General features: G+C 44.1%; 1 protein-coding gene across 1 annotated transcript in view; it reads right to left on the bottom strand.

Annotated features, from left to right (window-relative positions):
* LOC139277976 (reelin-like) overlaps nt 1-19,363 on the bottom strand; it is a 411,305-nt gene that overhangs the window by 200,521 nt on the left and 191,421 nt on the right. The gene's annotated exons all lie outside the window — the stretch shown is intronic.

Below are 19,363 nucleotides of genomic sequence, written 5' to 3'. Positions count from 1 at the left end.
ACTGCATAAAACCTAACGGGTTCGTTAACTCGATCACAATTAGATGTGGAAGATTGTTTTCACAATGAATTCCATTTGGGCTCTTCTTCATAATTATGATGTTATCAAATAAAAGTCAGACTTTCTGATGGATCTAGCATCGTGTAACCTTGGTACTAAATTATCTTGAAGCATATTTTTCCATCCCAGAACCTAATACCCCTTTTTACACTCTAATACAGAGAGGCACTGTAGACTAGCAATTGAACTAAGTTAGAAAAAATAATTAAAACAAACTCTAATTGTAGTGATTTTAATATCAAATCTGTTTTTTTCACATGAAGTAACTTTTGAGCTGGCAGTTTGAGTAAAAGGGGAAGTTTTTTTCGTGTTTTGGCTAATGTTACATTAAACTTGGATGATACAGCAGTGGAAAGTCAGCAAATCATCTTACTTCAACTCTTAAAGGAACAAATCAAAACAATATTTTATTTTAATTAAATTTAATATGTAGGTTCAGTCAGTTTGCATTCTGTTCATTTCATGTATTCATAAATTGATACTTCGAACTGAAATATAAATCTGACTAATTAGCAGTGACAGATGCATCGTGGTAAACCTGGACCGCCCCTATAGATCTTATACCTGAAACTGTGTATCAGTGGAGTGCTTACTTCTTGTAGTGAAGTGAAACCTCACAACTGACACACAATTATTGGGGGTAGTCGATGCTCTAGTGACAGGCACTGCTGTCACTTCTGGAATGTCTCCCTTCAATCTATCGCCGAGATGTATGAATAATAGATCATTTCTGTCTGATGACTTTTAAGAACATGTCAGGGGTGAAATGAGTTCCAGCAGACTGAATTTAATGGTGAATGAGCTAATTATATTTAAAATGCCAATAAAATAAATATATGGTTTATGTTTTTGGCCGATCTGAAAGGGCTTGCTACTAACCCACACCTATCCGTCTGCCTATGTAACAGTTTGTAATAATTCAAAATAATTTGTGTATTAAAGTAAAATAACATGGTAATCTTGTGGTTGTCAAATTATAATTTCTAACACAATTCAAATTTAGATCAAAAGCTTATAGGTAAGTTAGTACTGGAACCACAGTGGGAGCTTCAGAGGGTGCTGTTGAGATACCACAATACTGACAGAAACAAGAATATGTTTGTCTTGATGAGCTGACTCATGACCTCAACGTTACAGGGACAGTTGACACAGGAATATAAGTCACGGATGGAATAAACAGATTTAAAAGTTTGCAGGTAAACTGCAGCAGATGGAGGTCAGGCTTGGCAGATCCATGGTTAGCGATATGAAGAAAATATTTAGGTTTGTTATACACCCACTTAAAAACATTTCCCACAAGATATATGGAGGTAGTGCAGAGAGCAGCCATGACACTGATCCCTATTGTCACAGTTCGAAGGAAAGAAGGGAGAAACAGGCTTTTTAGCTTTTAAATGGTCCGATTGAGGGGGGCCAAATAGAGGCATTTAAGATAGTAGGTGATATAGAAGAGGCAAATCCAGAACATTACTTCAAAATAAACTGTTACAGAAGGACAAGGCAGCACAGTATAAACCAATAACACTTAGGACTTATGTCGAGAATTTCTACTTCATACAAAAGAGATGAACACACAGGGTGGACTCCCATGTATGATAGTGGAGGCAAAACCCTGCAATCATTTAAACAAAGAGCTGGGGAGTACAGGCTATTTTTCGATGGATGAGCCAGGGCGAGCTTAATAACCATGCTGATCCAAATCCATCTTGTGATCGTGGAGACAGAAAAGGTAGAACTGAAGTCACAGGGAAAAAGGAGGCAATAGAGATGGACAGAGCTGAGAGATCAAGAGGATAAGCAGCAGAACAGAGTCCTGGCAAAATGTCAAAAGAATTTTCAAAAATAACACCAAAATATGATTTCACATAATTTGCATTGAGGTAACCCTATTTATTCTGTACACAGCTAGTTGAAATTAAAGACTTGGAGGCAGAGACAGGCAGTGCTGAGAAAATCTGAAGATAACGGAAGTGATGAATGATAACGCTTACAGATAGAAGAGATGAATAAGGACAAGTAGCACAAGGATGATGAAACGAACAAATGAATTGAAGATAAAGTTAAAGATAGAAGATGGAAATATAACCAAGAAAATACAAATGACAGAGAAATTAACAGACTTGGTGAAATCAGAATGGGCAGAGAAAAATTAGATAGAAAACAAAAAAAAAAACAAGAACATAAAACAAAGTAAGAATGTTTTATGATAAAGAAAGAAGAAAAGTAGAAGTGAGAAAATGAAGACAATAAAGGTGAATTAAACAAAATTTGAAAGAAATCAACATTAGATAAAACGTGAAAAGAAGTTAGCACAAGTGGACAGAATGTCCTTCCTGATTATTTTTTTAAAATCTCTCCTGGGTGAGAGACACATGAAGACTTGAGAGAGACTGGGGCTAAAAACCGCAGGTCCGGTGGGTGCTTGAGATGTGTAACTAGTGGTACATTGCTTGCCAGTGGAATTTAATGTAGCGAGCCTGCCCAGACTCCAGAAAGTCTGCTGAGCTCAGTGGTTGAGGTTGAGGGTGGACACATCTATTTCCCCCAATTCATCCCTTGGATTTTTAGTCCCAATGTGTGGATGTAAAACTGCACAGGTGGCTATTCAACAACAACACCGCCTCTAGTGCGCCAGTGCAGCCTTCGGCCACCTGAGGAAAAGAGTGTTTGAAGACCTGGCCCTCAAAACTGCCACCAAGCTCATGGTCAACAGGGCTGTAGTAATACCTGCCCTCCTGTATGGCTCAGGGTCATGGACCATGTACAGTAGACACCTCAAGTTTCTGGAGAAATATCACCAATGATGTCTCCGCAAGATCCTACAAATCTCTTGGGAGGACCGGCGCACCAACATCAGCGTCCTCATTCAGGCTAACATCCCCAGCATTGAAGCACTGACCACACTTGATCAGCTCCGCTGGGCAGGCCACATTGTCCACATGCCAGACACGAGACTCTCAAAGCAAGCGCTCTACTCGGAACTCCTTCACGGCAAACGAACCAAAGATGGGCAGCGGAAACGCTACAAGGACATCCATAAAGCCTCCCTGATAAAGTGCAACATCCCCACTGACACCTGGGAGTCCCTGGCCCAAGACTGCCCTAAGTGGAGGAAGTGCATTCAAGAGGGCGCTGAGCACCTCGAGTCTCAACGCCGAGAGCATGCAGAAATCAAGTGCAGGCAGTGGAAAGAGTGTGCGTCAAACCAATCCCACCCACCCCTTCCCTCAACAACTATCTGTCCCACCTGTGACAGGGACTGTGGCTCTCGTATTGGACTGTTCAGCCACCTAAGAACTCATGTTAAGAGTGGAAGCAAGTCTTCCTCGATTCCAAGGGACTGCCTATGATGATGATGATATTTACATAGCACCTTTAACATTACAAAATGCCCCAAAGCACCTCACAGGAGCAAAATATGACAGAGCCATATAAGGAGATGTTAAGCCAGATGACCGAAAGCTTGGTCATAGAGGTAGGTTTTAAGGAGCGTCTTAAAGAAGAAAAGAGAAGTGGAGAGGCGGAGAGATTTCGAGAGGGAATTCTAGAGCTTAAGACCTAGGTAGCTGAGGGCATGATGACCAAAGGTGGAGCGATTAAAGTTGGGGATGTTCAAAAGGCCACACTAGGTGGAGTGCAGAGATCTAGGAGAGATTACAGAGATAGGGAGGGGCGAGGGATTGGTAAATAAGGATGAGCATTTCGAAATCGAGGCGTTGCTTAACTGGGAGCTAATGTAGGTCAGCGAGCACAGGGGTGATGAGTGATCGTGACTTGGTGCAAGTTAGGACACGGACAGCCGAGTTTTGGATGACCTCAAGTTTATGATGGGTAGAACTAGGGAGACCAGCCAGGAGTGCAGTGGAATAGTCAAGTCTAGAAGTAATAAAGACATGGATGAGGGTCTCTGCAGCAGATAAGTTGATAAGGCCGGAGATGGGAAATGTTACAAAGGTGGAAATGGGCAGTCATAGTGATGGAACAGATTTGAGGTAGGAAGCTCAATTCATGATCAAATACAATATCAAGGTTGCTAACAGACTTGGTCAACCTCAGACAGTTGCCAGGGAGAGGGATTGAATCTGTAGCAAGGGAACAAAGTTTGTGGCGGGAACCAAAGTCAATGGCTTTAGTCTTCCTAATATTTAACTGGAGGAAATTTCTACTCATCCAGTGCTGGATGTCAGACAAACAGTCTGACAGTATAGAGGCGATGGAGGGTTTGAGAGAGGTGGAGGAGTGATAGAGCTGGGTAGTATGAGCATACATGTGAAAACACACGCTGTGTCGTCGGATGATGTCACCGAGGGGCAGCAGGGGTAGATGAGAAATAGGAAGGAGCAAGGATAGATCCTTGGGGGAACATCAGACCGATGGTGCGTAATTGGGAAGAGAAACCATTGCAGGTGATTCTGTGGCTACAGCTGGAATGATAGGAATGGAACCAGGCGAGTGCAATCCCATCCAGCTGGACAATGGTGAATAGGCGTTGGAGTAGAATTTAGTGGCCAACTGTGTAAAAGGCTGCAGGCAAGTTGCGAAGGACGAGGAGGGATAGTTTACCTTTGTCACAGTCAATTAGGATGTCATTTGTGACCTTGGTAAGAGCTGTTTCGGTACTGTGGCAGGAGCAGAAGCCTGATTGGAGGGATTTAAACAAGAAGTTCTAGGAAAGGTGGTCACAGATTTGGGAGACAATAACACATTCAAGAACTTTGGAGGGGAAAGGAAGATTGCAAGGACGGAGGTGTCACAGGTGGGCTTTTTTGAGGAGAGGGGTGATGATGGCAGATTTGAAGGCGAGGAGGACAATATCCATTAACATGGGAGCCAGGAAGAGAAGTTGAATAGAAGCAGGAGGCTTGCATTAAATAATGGTGTCTTGCTTCTGTATATATCTGATTCTGGTAGATTAAAGAGATTAACCAGTCACATCAGTTTCTCAATGCTGCTTCTAAATTCCTATCAAAGGTTGAATAGAGGTCAGCATGGAGTAGGAACGGAGCTGATCTTTATGTTAACATTCTGCATGTTCAACTGTACCCCAGTGGACATCTCGATTAAAATAAACAACCTTGAACTTGATACAAAGAAAAGATTTCTTTTATATCAGCTCCACATTTTTTGGGCGGATGCCAGTCCTGGGAATGAAACATGTCTCTACTTTTTATATCCAGTGTCAGCTTCAAGCATCCCTTAGCAAGATGTTGTACAGCAAGATGTTATACAGGTAAAATGTAAAGTGAAGCTCCCTCTGTGATGCCTCATCCTCTGATTTGTCACAATCTTAATGCTGATACCTCTGTATTTCACACTTTGAAATAACACCAACATTGAATAGAATATAGCAATTATTTAAATTTCTTTTTTAGTAAAAGGTTTTCAGCTTCTTGGGGATGATACACGACTTAAGTTACATGAAGTAAAGCTTCGATTCTCTGGAGCTCGGCTGAAATGCTAACAAACCTAATTAACTACATCTGAATTTTTATTTTTATTCCCAAATCAGTTACAAACCTGCAACCCGGCATATCCATTTATCAACTTCAGTATTCAGTATTCACAGACTCAGTAGGCTCAATTTTCACTTTTTTGCGGCAGTCGGTCGCCTGAACACGTGGCAAAGAGGCGACCACCATTTTCAGGCATCGGCCTCATGAGCTACGGGGCACCAAACAGATGTTCCGATACATCTCGGTGGATTAAGGTTGGCCATTATCGGGACACCATCAAGCTAAGTGTGGGGGCGTTGCGGTCACAGGCGGGTGGCGAGCTCTCTGAGTGACAGAGCATAGATTATTTTTGTGGAATTACAAGGAGCATTCATGCTCCTCCAGGTCCCATAAAATATACTATTAAACTTCCCTTGGCTGGACCTCTTTGGCTCCACCATCAGTGGTAATGATTGAAGCCTGCACGCTGCACTCCCAGCAATAGGTAAAGCATACCTAAATTTTAAAAAAATACCTAAAGGACTTGTGATGGAAATGAGGATCTATCTTGGTTTCAAATTATAAAATCTTTATATTGTATGCTAAACCTTTATAAATCAATAGTTGGGCATCAGCTGGAGTACTGTATCCAATTCTGGGCACCACACTTTAGAAGGGATGTCAAGGCATTAGAGAGCATGCAGAGGAGATTTACAAAAACAGTACCAGGGATAAGGGACTTCAATAATGTGGAGAGACTTAAAAAGCTGGGATTCCTTAGAGCAGAGAAAGTTAAGGGGAAATTTAATAAAAGTGTTCAAAATTAACGAAAGGTTTTGAGAGTGCTGATAAGGAGAAACTCTACACTAGCTGGTGGGTCAGTAACCAGAGGACAAATCAATTTAAGATAATTGGCAAAGGAACCTGAGGGGAGAGGAGGAAGAATTATTTTACTCAGCGAGTTATGATGATCTGGAATGCACTTCCTGAAAGGGTGGTGGAAGCAGATTGAATTGTAACTTTCAAAAGGGAATTAATTGACTATGTTCTTGAAAAGGAAAAATGTGCAGGGTTATGGGAAAGAGCAGGGAGTGGGACTGAATGAAGAGCCAGCTGATGGGCCGAATAACCTCCTTCTAGAACATAAGAACATAAGAAATAGGAGCAAGAGAAGGCCATAAGGCCCCTCGAGCCTGCTCTGCCATTTAATACAATCATGGCTGATCTGATCAGCAACTCAGCTCCACTTCCCTGCCCGCTCTCCACATAACCCCTTATTCTCTTATCGTTCAAGAAACTGTCTATTTCTGTCTTAAATTCATTCAATGTCCCAGCTTCCACAGCTCTCTGAGGCAGCAAATTCCACAGATCCACAACCCTCAGAGAAAAAATTTCTCCTCATCTCAGTTTTAAATGGGTGGCCCCTTATTCTAAGATTATTCCCTCTAGTTCTAGTCTCCCCTATCAGTGGAAACATCCTCTCTACATCCACCTTGTCAAGCCCCCTCATAATCTTATATGTTTCGATAAGATCACCTCTCATTCTTCTGAATTCCAATGAGTAGAGGTCCAACCTACTCAACCTTTCCTCATAAGTCAACCCCCTCATCTTTGGAATCTACCTTGTGAACCTTCTCTGAACTGCCTCCAAAGCAAGTATATCCTTTCGTAAATATGGAAACCAAAACTGTACTCAGTATTCCAACGGTAGCAAGACTTCCCTGCTTTTATACTCCATCCCCTTTGCAATAAAGGCCAAGATTCCATTGGCCTTCCTGATCACTTGCTGTACCTGCATACTAACCTTTTGTGTTTCATGCACAAGTACCTCCAGGTCCCGCTGTACTGCAGCATTTTGCAATCTTTCTCCATTTAAATAATAACTTGCTCATTGATTTTTTTTCTGCCAAAGTGCATGACCTCACACTTTCCAACATTATACTCCATCTGCCAAATTTTTGCCCACTCACTTAGCCTGTCTATGTCCTTTTGCAGGTTTTGTGTATCCTCCTCACACATTGCTTTTCCTCCCATCTTTGTATCATCGGCAAACTTGGCTACATTACACTCAGTCCCTTCATCCAAGTCGCTAATATAGACTGTAAATAGTTGGGGTCCCAGCACTGATCACTATGGCACCCCACTGGTTACTGATTGCCAACCCGAGAATGAACTATTTATCCCTACTCTCTGTTTTCTGTTCGTTATCAGTCCTCTATCCATGCTAATATATTACCCCCAACCCTGTGATCTTTTATCTTGTGCAGTAACCTTTTATGTGGCACCTTGCCAAATGCCTTCTGGAAGTCCAAATACACCATATCCACTGGTTCCCCTTTATCCACCCTGTTTGTTACATCCTCAAAGAATTCTAACAAATTTGTCAAACATGACTTCCCCTTCATAAATCCATGCTGACTCTGCCTGACCGAATTTTGCTTTTCCAAATGTCCTGCTACTGCTTCTTTAATAATGGACACCAACATCTTCTGTGCTGAATGAGTCTCTATTGTCCCATGTGAAGTTGTAGCAAGTCCATGACCATGGAATATTAAAAATGGAAGTCATGGTTGCTATTTTTGTTATGGCTCAAATAAAGCAATGTGACTGAGTACTGTAGACTTGAGTAAGTGTGACCTTAGTCTCTTTATTCTGACTCCAGAGTGCCGGCACAGCATGGGAGGCCTGCTTATATGCAGTGCTCCCAAGGGATGCTGGGATCCCTTGGGACTCCAACAGATGCGCCCTCTGGTGGCAGTAGAATGCTGGTTACAAGGTATTGTATACACATCACTCCCCCACCCCCCCCCCCCCGCAAAGTCAATAGTACACTTTTTTTACATGGTGAGATGATCTGGGGCTTTCTGCTCCCTAGTCGATCGTCTCGGTACAAACACAAGTGCAGATGAGTTGGACGGGCCTTCGCTGGGCTGCTGCGCAGCTGGCCTTGCTGGGATGCTGGGTTCAGCTTTGTGGCCAACCGTGATGTCGGTTGCCACTTGTGTGTGTATCGGAGGGTCGAAGTTGGTGTTGTCACTTCAGGTTGCTCGTGGCTGTCTGTGAATCGCAGTTTGGTTTGGTCCAAATGCTTTCTGCAAGTTAGTCCATTTTCAAGTTTGACCTCAAACACCCTACTCCCTTGGCTATGACAGTGCCAGCAAGCCATTTGGGACCATGTCCATAGTTGAGTACAAATACAGGGTCATTGACTTCAATATCGCATGACAAATTTGTGCGATCATGATACATGCTTTGTTGATGCTGTCTGCCCTTGACATGATCATGGAGATCAGGGTGGACTAGAGAGAGCCTTGTCTTGAGTGCCCTTTTCATCAGCAGTTCAGCAGGAGGAACCACAGTGTGCGAGTGAGGTCTTGTGCAGTAGCTGAGCAGGACTCGGGACATGTGGGTCTGCAGGGAGCCGTCCGACATGCGTTTCAAGCTTTGCTTGATGGTTTGGACTGCCCATTCTGCCTGGCCGTTGGATGCGGGCTTGAACGGGGCAGATGTGATGTGCTTGATCCCATTGCGGGTCATGAATTCCTTGAATTCAGCGCTGATGAAGCACGGCCCATTGTCGCTGACAAGGACATCAGGCAGGCCATGCGTGGCAAACATGGCTCTTAGGCTTTCGATGGTGGCAGTGGACGTGTTTACAGACTTTATTACACACTCAATCCATTTTGAATAAGCATTCACAACAACCAAAAATATTTTGCCTAGAAACGGGCCAGCGAAGTCAACGTGGATCCTAGACCACGGTTTGGAGGGCCATGACCACAAACTTAGCGGTGCCTCCCTGGGTGCATTGCTCAGTTGAGAGCAAATGTTGCATTGGCATATGCAAGACTTCAAATCTGAGTCGATGCCAGGCCACCACTCACGGGATCTGGCTATAGCTTTCATTATTACTATGCCTGGGTGGGTACTGTGTAGGTCGCGTATGAATGTTTCCCTGCCTTTCTTAGGCAAAACCACACAATTACCCCACAAAAGACAGTTCACCTGTATGGACATTTCGTCTTTGCGCCGCTGGAATGGCTTTATCTCTTCATGCATCCCCACTGGGACGCTGGACCAGCTCCCATGGAGGACACAGTTTTTTTTTACAAGGGACAGTAAAGGATCCTGGCTGGTCCAGGTCCTGATCTGGCGGGCCATAACGGGTGACTTTTCGTTTTCAAATGCATCCATCACCAAGAGCAAGTCTGCAGGCTCTGCCATTTCCACCCTGTGGTGGGCAATGGTAGCCGACTGAGAGCATCAGCGCAGTTCTCTGTGCCTGGCCTGTGGCAAATTATATAGTTATATGCAGACAGCATGAGCGCCCATCTTTGGATGCAAGCAGAGGCATTGGTATTAATACCTTTGCTCTCTGAGAATAGCGATATGAGCGGCTTTTGGTCAGTTTCTAGCGCGAACTTAAGCCCAAACAAATACTGGTGCATTTTTTCACCCCGTAAACGCATGTCAGAGCTTCTTTTTCAATCATGCTATAGGCCCTTTCAGTCTTGGACAAACTCCTGGATGCATAAGCGACCGCTTGCAATGTTCCCGATTCGTTTGCTTGTTGTAACACACACCCGACCCCGTACGAAGACGCATCGCAAGCTAGCACTAAACGTTTACATGGGTCATACAGAACAAGCAGTTTGTTGGAACATAATAGATTTCTGGCTTTCTCAAAAGCAGTCTCTTGTGATTTCCCCCATACCCAGTCAACTCCCTTGCGTAGCAACCAATGTAGAGGTTCTAGCAAGGTACTTAACCCGGGTAGGAAATTACCAAAATAATTGAGGAGTCCCAGGAACGACCGCAGCTCCGTCACATTCTATGGTCTCGGCGCGTTCTTGATGGCCTCCGTCTTGGCATCGGTGGGTCTGATGCTGTCTGCCGCAATTCTTCTCCCTAAGAACTCGACCTCTGGTGTCAGGAAAATAAACTTTGAGCGTTTCAACCTGAGTCTCACATGATCTAGCCGACTTAGAACCTCTTCCAGGTTCTGCAACTGTTCGATGGTGTCCTGACCAGTGATCAATATGTCGTCCTGGAAAACCACGGTGCGCAGAACTGAATTTAGCAAACTCTCCACGTTCCTTTGAAAAATAGCCACGGCCGATCGAATCCTAAACGAGCATTTATTGTAGATGAACAGGTCTTTGTGCGTGTTGATGCAGGTGAGGCCTTTCGAAGATTCCGCCAGCTCCTGTGTCATGTAGGCCGAGGTCAGGTCCAACTTGGCGAACGTCTTCCCTCCTGCCAGCATTGCAAATAGGTCGTCTGCCTTGGGTAGCGGGTACTGGTCCTGCAACGAAAAACGGTTAATTGTTACTTTATAGTCCCCACAAATTCTGACCGTGCCATCGCCCTTGAGAACTGGAACAATCGGTCTGGCCCACTCGTTGAACTCAACCGGAGCGACGATGCCCTCTCGTTGCAGCCTGTCCAGCTCAATCTCCACTTTCTCTCGCATCATGTATGGCACCGCACGTGACTTGTGGTGGTTGTGTCATGTACCGGGACCCAAGTGGATCTGCACCTTCCCCCCAGAGAAATTTCCAATGCCTGGCTCAAACAACGATGGGAACTTGCTCAAAACCAGGGCACATGAGGCATAGTCGACGGACAAAAGCGTTCGGATGTTGTCCCAGTTCCAGCGGATTTTTCCCAGCCAGCTTCTGCCGAACAGTGTGGGGCCATCTCCTGGTACAATCCATAGTGGTAGTTCGTGCACCGCTCCATCATAGGAGACTTTTACTGCTGCACTGCCAATTACAGGGATCAGCTCTCTTGTGTAAGTTCTCAGCTTGGTATGAATAGGGCTCAGCTTGGGCCTTTGTGCCTTGTTGCACCACAGCCTCTTGAAGGCCTTTTTGCTCATAATAGACTGACTCGCACCCGTGTCCAATTCCATGGATATTGGAATTCCGTTCAGTTCAACTTTTAACATGATCGGTGGACATTTCATGGTGAAGGTGTGTACCCCGTACACTTCTGCCTCCTCGGTTCGAGTCTCTCGTTCAGTTTGACCCACTATGGATCGGTCTTCCTCTGCAATGTGGTGGTTTGCAGGGTTTGCAGCTCGTCTGCACATTCGCTGGAGGTGTCCCATTGTTCCACAGCCTTTGCACGCAGTGTTTGAAGCGGCATTGATGGGCTCGATGATCACCTCCGCAGCGCCAACAAGGTGTTAATTGCCTCGCATTCACACTTGATGGTGGACTCTGAGTCATCGGAGGTCGTGCAGCTGCAGGCGTGTACGTTCTGCCATATGCATTCCTGCCTGAAAACGATGTTACTTTGTGTACAATACTTGCTGATGCATCGTTATGCTGCGAAATTTGTTTTGTGTTATCGCTGGTAGACATAAATGCCTGGGCTATTGTTATGGCTTTGCTCAGGTTCGGTGTTTCAACAGTCAATAGTTTGCAAAGGATAACCTCATGGCCAATGCCAAGCACAAAAAAGTCTCGGCATTTGCTCCAGGAATCCACTGAATTCGCAATGTCCTGCAAGGCGCCTTGGTTCGGCGACGTAGCTCGCCACTTCCTGGCCTTCAGACTGTTGACATGTATAAAATCGATACCTTGCCATCAGAACGCTCTCCTTCGAATTTAGGTGCTCCCGGAGCACCGTACACAGTTCTTCATACAATTTGGTTGTTGGTTTCACCGGAGCAAGAAGGTTCTTCATGAGGCCATAGGTTGTTGCCCTGCAGACGGTGGAGGAGGATCGCCCTTCATTTGGCAGCATTCTCATTCCCTTCCAGCTGGTTGGCCACGAAGTATTGGTCAAGTCGCTCTACGAAGGCTTCCCAATCGTCACCTTCTGAGAATTTCTCTAGGATACCAATAGTTCTCTGCATTTTCACGTGATGGTTCATTATCTATTACTCGTCACCAATTGTTATGTCTCAAATAAAGCAATGTGACTGAGTATTGTAGACTTGAGTAAGTGTGACCTTAGTCTCTTTATTCTGACTCCAAAGTGCCGGCACAGCATGGGAGGCCTGCTTATATGCAGTGCTTCCAAGGGATGCTGGGATCCCTTGGAACTCTAACAGATGTGCCCTCTGGTGGCGGTAAAATGCTGGTTACAAGGTGTTGCATACATAACAATTTTTGTTACGTTTTCCTTTGTCTTTTTGACCCAAGAGCTTATAGATAAAGTAAGTACATACAAAAGGTCTGGAGTTTAGAATTGAGCTTCAAGGGAGATGACCGCCCTCTGTTTATATTATTACTTGTAGACAGAACCCCATCAGGACAAAATGGTTTGATGAACACTCAGACAAGTTATGCATATTTCCCACTGTGAAAACAAGATGGTGATATTATCTGTAATGGGTCTTCCATCAGTAAGTATCCTGATCAGAAAGCAATCGTCTCAAAGTGAAAAGTTGTGACATTAATAAAAAAACACTTTTGGCATAAAAGCTTTGCGGTAGCTGCTCATCTTTAGTTCACTTGTTTAAAATAGGTGTCCACTTCATTGTGTCAAAATGGAACAAAAAGTGCCTAGTGCCATGCTTACAACTTTCTCAACTCAGTTAAAGGATTATGAAAGAAAACAATGTTGAAATTCATTGTCATTTTGATCTCAAAAAATAGTTTAACTTTACAGAGAAAGTTAAGTACTGTATTTTTTTTTATTCGTTCATGGGATGTGGGTGTCACTGGCAAGACCAGCATTTATTGTCCATCCCTAATTGCCCTGGAGAAGATGGTGGTGAGCCACCTTCTTGAGCCGCTGCAGTTCTTGTGGTGAAGCTGCACCCACAGTGCTGTTAGGGAAGGAATTCCAAGATTTTGACTCAGCGATGAAGGAACGGCGATATATTTCCAAGTTAGGATGGTGTATGAGTTGGAGGGGAACGTGGAGGTGGTGGTGTTCCCATGTTCCTATTTCCCTTGTCCTTCTAGTGGTAGAGGTCGTGGATTTTGGAGGTGCTGTCGAAGTATTACTATTTTGTATGTTACTTGTTGTTTGGGTTTATGCTAGGTTATTTCTCAAACACTTCTGTTATAACTTGGGTCATCTCCCAACACTACTTGTGCTCAATGCAAAAGGCAAATCAGCTTTAGCCTGAGTTAGATGTGTTTTTCAGTCTATTGGTGAGATCAGGAGTGTACTGTGGGACAAACCATTCTATTCCTGGTACGATCCATTTGTCACCACAGTTAAACATGCATTTAAGCACCCCTATGTGTGTGGTTGAGAAACCAAAACAGGCATTCTGAATACAAACTTCTTTATTTTCTAAATGTAGGCACAGTTAATGAAAATATTTATTAAAAGTCCCAATATGCAGAGACATCATTTGCCTTGTGGGGTGCACAGGCAATAGTTTGATTTACTCGTCAATGATACTCAATACTACCGACTTCACCTGGTGTCAAATTAGTTTGGTCACCTGTTTATTTACCAACTTTATAAAACAATAAAACTAAAATAAAGGATAAATAGCGGTAAAATGGAAATGAATGACAGCTCGGTCAGACCTTGTCTCTGCAACAGGATTCGATTTAATTTTTAATTCTAAGCATTCCACTTCTTGTTATCTTTCGTATTTATATTCTACCATTAAACATTAGGGACTTACCATTTAGCTCCATTTTTTTTTGAGCTAAGTGTTTTTTGGAGTTAACTTAACTTTGCAAGTTCGCCAATGGTATAACTCCATCCTTAATAGATAATGGACGTTTTTCTGACGTCACTCGGGGTCAAACCCACCCATAATGCCGTTTTTGTGAGCTTCAACAATAAGGATTTTTTTTTTAATAAAAGGACAGCGCTAAGGACCACTTTTTAAAACCTTACCGAGTTGGAGTCCGATCGAAATCGGCGTTACAGACACCATCTTGGGAAACGGAGCTAAGTTGTGTTAATCTGTATTTATTATGTTGCTATTGAATGTAGTGATGCAATATGATCTTTGAATTACTTCATTATAAAAGAAAGTTATTTTATTTTTAGGACTTACTTAATATTTACTGTGATAAAACACTCGGTGGGCCATTTGGCCAGGGATAGGGGCGGCTGGGGCGGGTCATTTGGCCAGGGATAGGGGCGGCTGGGGGGGGTCATTTGGCCAGGGATAGGGGCGGCCGGGGCGGGCCATTTGGCCAGGGATAGGGGCAGCTGGGGCGGGTCATTTGGCCAGGAATAGGGGCGGCTGGGGTGGGTCATTTGGCCAGGGATAGGGGCGGCTGGGGGGGGTCATTTGGCCAGGGATAGGGGCGGCTGGGGTGGGTCATTTGGCCAGGGATAGGGGCGGCTGGGGGGGGTCATTTGGCCAGGGATAGGGGCGGCCGGGGTGGGCCATTTGGCCAGGGATGGGGCGGGTCATTTGGCCAGGGATAGGGGCGGCTGGGGCGGGCCATTTGGCCAGGGATAGGGGCGGCCGGGGCGGGCCATTTGGCCAGGGATGGGGCAGCTGGGGCGGGTCATTTGGCCAGGAATAGGGGCGGCTGGGGTGGGTCATTTGGCCAGGGATAGGGGCGGCTGCAGCAAGCCATTTGCCAGCCGTCGGCAGAGTCCAGCGGCTCGGACAGGGCGTTCATGTTTTAGCATCAAACACTCCCAGGGCAGGTACAGCACGGGTTAGCTACAGAGTAAAGCTCCCTCGACACAATTATATAAAAGCAGCCCCCAGCCCACATTTCCTTCCTCTGGGAACCAGAGATAGCGCGTTCCCTCCCATTGTGCCTCACGTTACCCTGGAAAACTAAATGCTTGGGCATGCGCAGAACGGGCCTCACTTTGTCGGCACAAAACATTAGCTCCACCCTCAAAACCAGTGGTGTTTCTGCGCTACGCCTAAATGAAAAATAATTTTGCCGCAACTTCGGACGTTTTTTGGGGCGTTATTTCGGACTAAAAAAAGAGCCATTAATCTGAAATAACGGCAAAAAACGGCAATGTGGAATTTTGGGTCCTTTGGTTCCACGCTCTTATTCAGCACCTGCAAGTGTGACTGCCATTTCCCAGCATGTGGAATCATTCGCAGATTTTATGCGGAAGTATAGAGGAAACAGTAAGTACACTGGTGCAACCGATTACAATTATGGCAAGAAATAACATTTTTATTTAAATAAGATATAATTGGGAAGAGTATTTGATCTTGTGAGTCGCTTTTGAGAGTCGCATAGAGAAAAGTTCTTCTCTATCCACAAAGCGAGCTGGACAACAGAATTAAATATAAGGACATTAAGATTAGAAATGTGCGGTCAGAGCATGCATTTTCTATGATGGAGAGTCAGGCAGGCTGAAATGCAGAGGGTGTGGGAGGGAGATGGCACAGAATTGTTAAAAGCCCCAAACAATTAAGAGAAGATGGCTATATTTAGGGGCAGTCATTATTACATACATTGAAGGGCATTGGATTGCGAAGAGATCATTTACTGAGTTAGGGAAATCATTTAGGCACAAAAATACTTTAGTATCAGACGAGACTGGTGCCAATGACTGACTGGCTTTTTATTTGTTCTAACTGGCATGTTATCAATGTTTTGAGACATGTAAAATTATTGTTTGAAATTGAGTAGAGCTAGGGAAAAGGAGACAATTTGCCGTCATTTAAATTGCAAAACCCTTCAGGAAGTGTATTACTGAATGAAAATAAAATAATTCATATTCAGATATGTATTTTAATAATGTTAATGAAAGTATTGAGATCTGTGCCTATTTTATTTTATATTTATAAATAAGCACACTGCTGCAATTTCATGGGTTGCCCATGCTCAGCCCACCCCTGTCGATATGCGTTTCTTGTATCTTTTGAGGTGTGTTGTTTTTGAATCTCAGGCTGGAAATGATTAATTTATACTTCATCCCACGAATGAAATTCTGCAGTATTTAGGTCGGGGTATGTAAACAGCAAATACTGGGGGGGGGGGGGGGGGGGGGAGGCATTAGAATAAAGTCATGTGACATGCTGTTTATCATGGCAGGTCATTTCATTTGAAATGGTAAGTTGCCGAGGGCTGTCTTATCACTTCACAAAAGTAAGGTTCAGGTGGGTCGCTGATGTTATTGGCATCTCTGCAATTGCGTCATTGCCATTCAGAGGCAATATAAAATGAGTGGGACAGTAAGAGGAGGAAAAATGAATTAAGTAAAGATGGGGGCAATTTTATTCCGCTTCTGTTAAATTTTTCAGTTGCTGGTAGTGGATGTTGTAGAAATGACAGGCTGCAATAAGCACTTGACATAATTTTAAAATTACCTTTATTTCACTGCAATCTACAGAGGAATAGAACCCCCCCCCCCGTATATTATACTTTGGGATCAGCTCCTTCATACCGATACAGGAGCTGTATTGAAGAGACATGTCATTTGGCTGCCAGCTTCTCCTTTCCACAGGCAGGTTACAAAATATCCCAAATTGTCCAAAACAGATGGACATCAGCAGCATTCAGATTTGGATGGTCATGTCAGATAGAACTGGGCACTGTATGCGTGTGATCACTGTAGCAAACGGATAGAACTGTATTCAAGAATTTTGAAGCTGTTCATTTTATTTCTCTCTCTATTCTGACATTCACCTGTTACTGTTTTGCAAGGTAACATTCCTTGCAGATATGTATGATAAAAATAAATATTAGTTCCATGTTGGCGGAAAATAAATTTGGTGCCCAAAAACAAAATATTTCACCCAGTGCAGACGTTACACCTTAAAATGGATTCTTATGGCTTGAAAATCTGATTATTAAACCAATGCACGAATGGCCTTTTCAACCAATGCATTAATGACCTTTATCTAGCTTACCAATACACTGATATTTATAATAAGTGTTGAGATTGATAAAAAGCAGTATCTGTCCATTGGTTGTAATTTAATTATTTTTAAAATATTCTAAATTCTTTGTGATAGGGGTTTAGTCTTTCCTGGAATAAGTCTTTCAAATATATATACGGTGCATTAATATTATTTTTGATTTTTGAGAAATAGTGAATGTTTTGTTCACCAATTAGGAAATTGAGCACTTTTCTGTGTCTTTTGCCTTCAATCTCTTTATTTTCCTCTTGCAATCGTCCTTACCTTATCGCTCCTGAAACACCTCATTGCTGGAGTACAGTTCTAAAGGTACCAGAATCCCTCTCATACTTTGCTTCTGTGTCCAATTCCCATGTGTGAGCCTGAACAGTCAGTGTCAGCAGTCTATTCAACCATAAGAGCCATCACAGCTGAGCCTAATCCTGTTAGCACCAGATGTTCGCACATTTACTTCCAGCTGGTGGTCACTGGATGTCGATCAAAAACAGCGACGCTGAATAATTTTTTCCCCTTCCCTAATCAGGGAATGATGCGGCCAAATCTAGCATTTGTACTGCTGCCCGGAGCACATTTTATATCTCTTCTGAACCGGATATGCATCCAGCTCTTTTTCTTAACAGTTAAATCAACAGAACATTGAATGCGTTTGATTGCATAGTACTCGAATTATTAGACCATGCTGTTTGAAGCAGATAACAGTATTCTTATTAATCATTCGTTATTGATGCTAATATTATTAACCACATGATAAAATGTAATGAAATAACCAATTATTAATATACTTATATGCATTAAATACTTTGATTCAACTTTAAAACTGTATTATAAAGATGATTGAAACTATCTTGTTTTAAGTCACTCAGAGTTCTGTGTAGAGGCCACCAGCAACCTGCCGCTTTCCCCCAGAAGCAGTTGAGCTGCCAACCGGAGGCATTCAAATGGCCACTGATTCCCTCCCCCCCCCCCACCCCACCCATTTCACCCCCACCCCCCCCACTTCTTCCCCCCCCACTTCACCCCCACCCCCCCCCCCACCCCACCCACTTCACCCCCACCCCACCCACTTCACCCCCACCCCACCCACTTCTTCCCCCCCCACTTCACCCCCACCCCCCCCCCCACCCCACCCACTTCACCCCCACCCCACCCACTTCACCCCCACCCCCCCACTTCTTCCCCCCCCCACTTCACCCCCACCCCCCCCCCACCCCACCCACTTCACCCCCACCCCACCCACTTCACCCCCACCCCACCCACTTCACCCCCACCCCCCCCACTTCTTCCACCCCCCCCCCTCCAACACCTGTGCGGGATTGCCGCCCACTAGGAATTCAAATCAGTCCTATGGTGCCTGTATCACATTATTATGTGATATATGCAATAAATAATTCCCTTAGTGTCCAAAAAATCTATCGTTTTCAGTCTTGAATCTACTCAACAACTCAGCATCCACAGCCCTCTGGGGTAGAGCATTCCAAAGATGCACAGCCCTCTGAGTGAAGAAATTTCTCCTCATGTCAGTCCTAAACGGTCGACCCCTTAACCTGAGATTGACCTATGGTTCTAGACTCCCCAGCCAGGGGAAACAGCCTCTCAGCATCTACCCAGTCAAGCCCTTCAATATTTTATAAGTTTCAATGAGATCATCTGTCACTCTTCTAATCTCCAGAGAATATCGGCCCATTCTAATGTATTTCCCACAGTAAACAATGCCAACACTGGTGACAGAAAATAAGCAAAATATACAGGGAGCAGTGAACACAAGGCTGGTTTCCAATGCAAGCAGGTTGTTAGGTTGAGCTAAAACAATTCCCATTTCAAGGTTGTCCCACTACATGCAAATCTAAATGACCTCACCTCCATGTCCTAAGAATGTTTCCTGTCACTTTTATTATCACACAGCTAGATGCACATCAAAGACTAATATCAAAATAAATTCTCGATTTTCTCCCTAAGGTTTCACTGTTGTGATGATATTTCCTGACAGCTGGGCCTCACACTTTGTTAGGATTACTGCTGTTGGCTTGCATGCATTGGGTTTGGGCAATGGCAGATTGCAAATGGCTGGTGACAGATGGAGAGGAATCTGCCC

The sequence above is a fragment of the Pristiophorus japonicus genome, chromosome 13 (assembly GCF_044704955.1).
Source record: "Pristiophorus japonicus isolate sPriJap1 chromosome 13, sPriJap1.hap1, whole genome shotgun sequence".
In the NCBI taxonomy this organism is placed as follows: domain Eukaryota; kingdom Metazoa; phylum Chordata; class Chondrichthyes; family Pristiophoridae; genus Pristiophorus; species Pristiophorus japonicus.
This window is presented reverse-complemented; position numbering and strand designations above follow the sequence as displayed.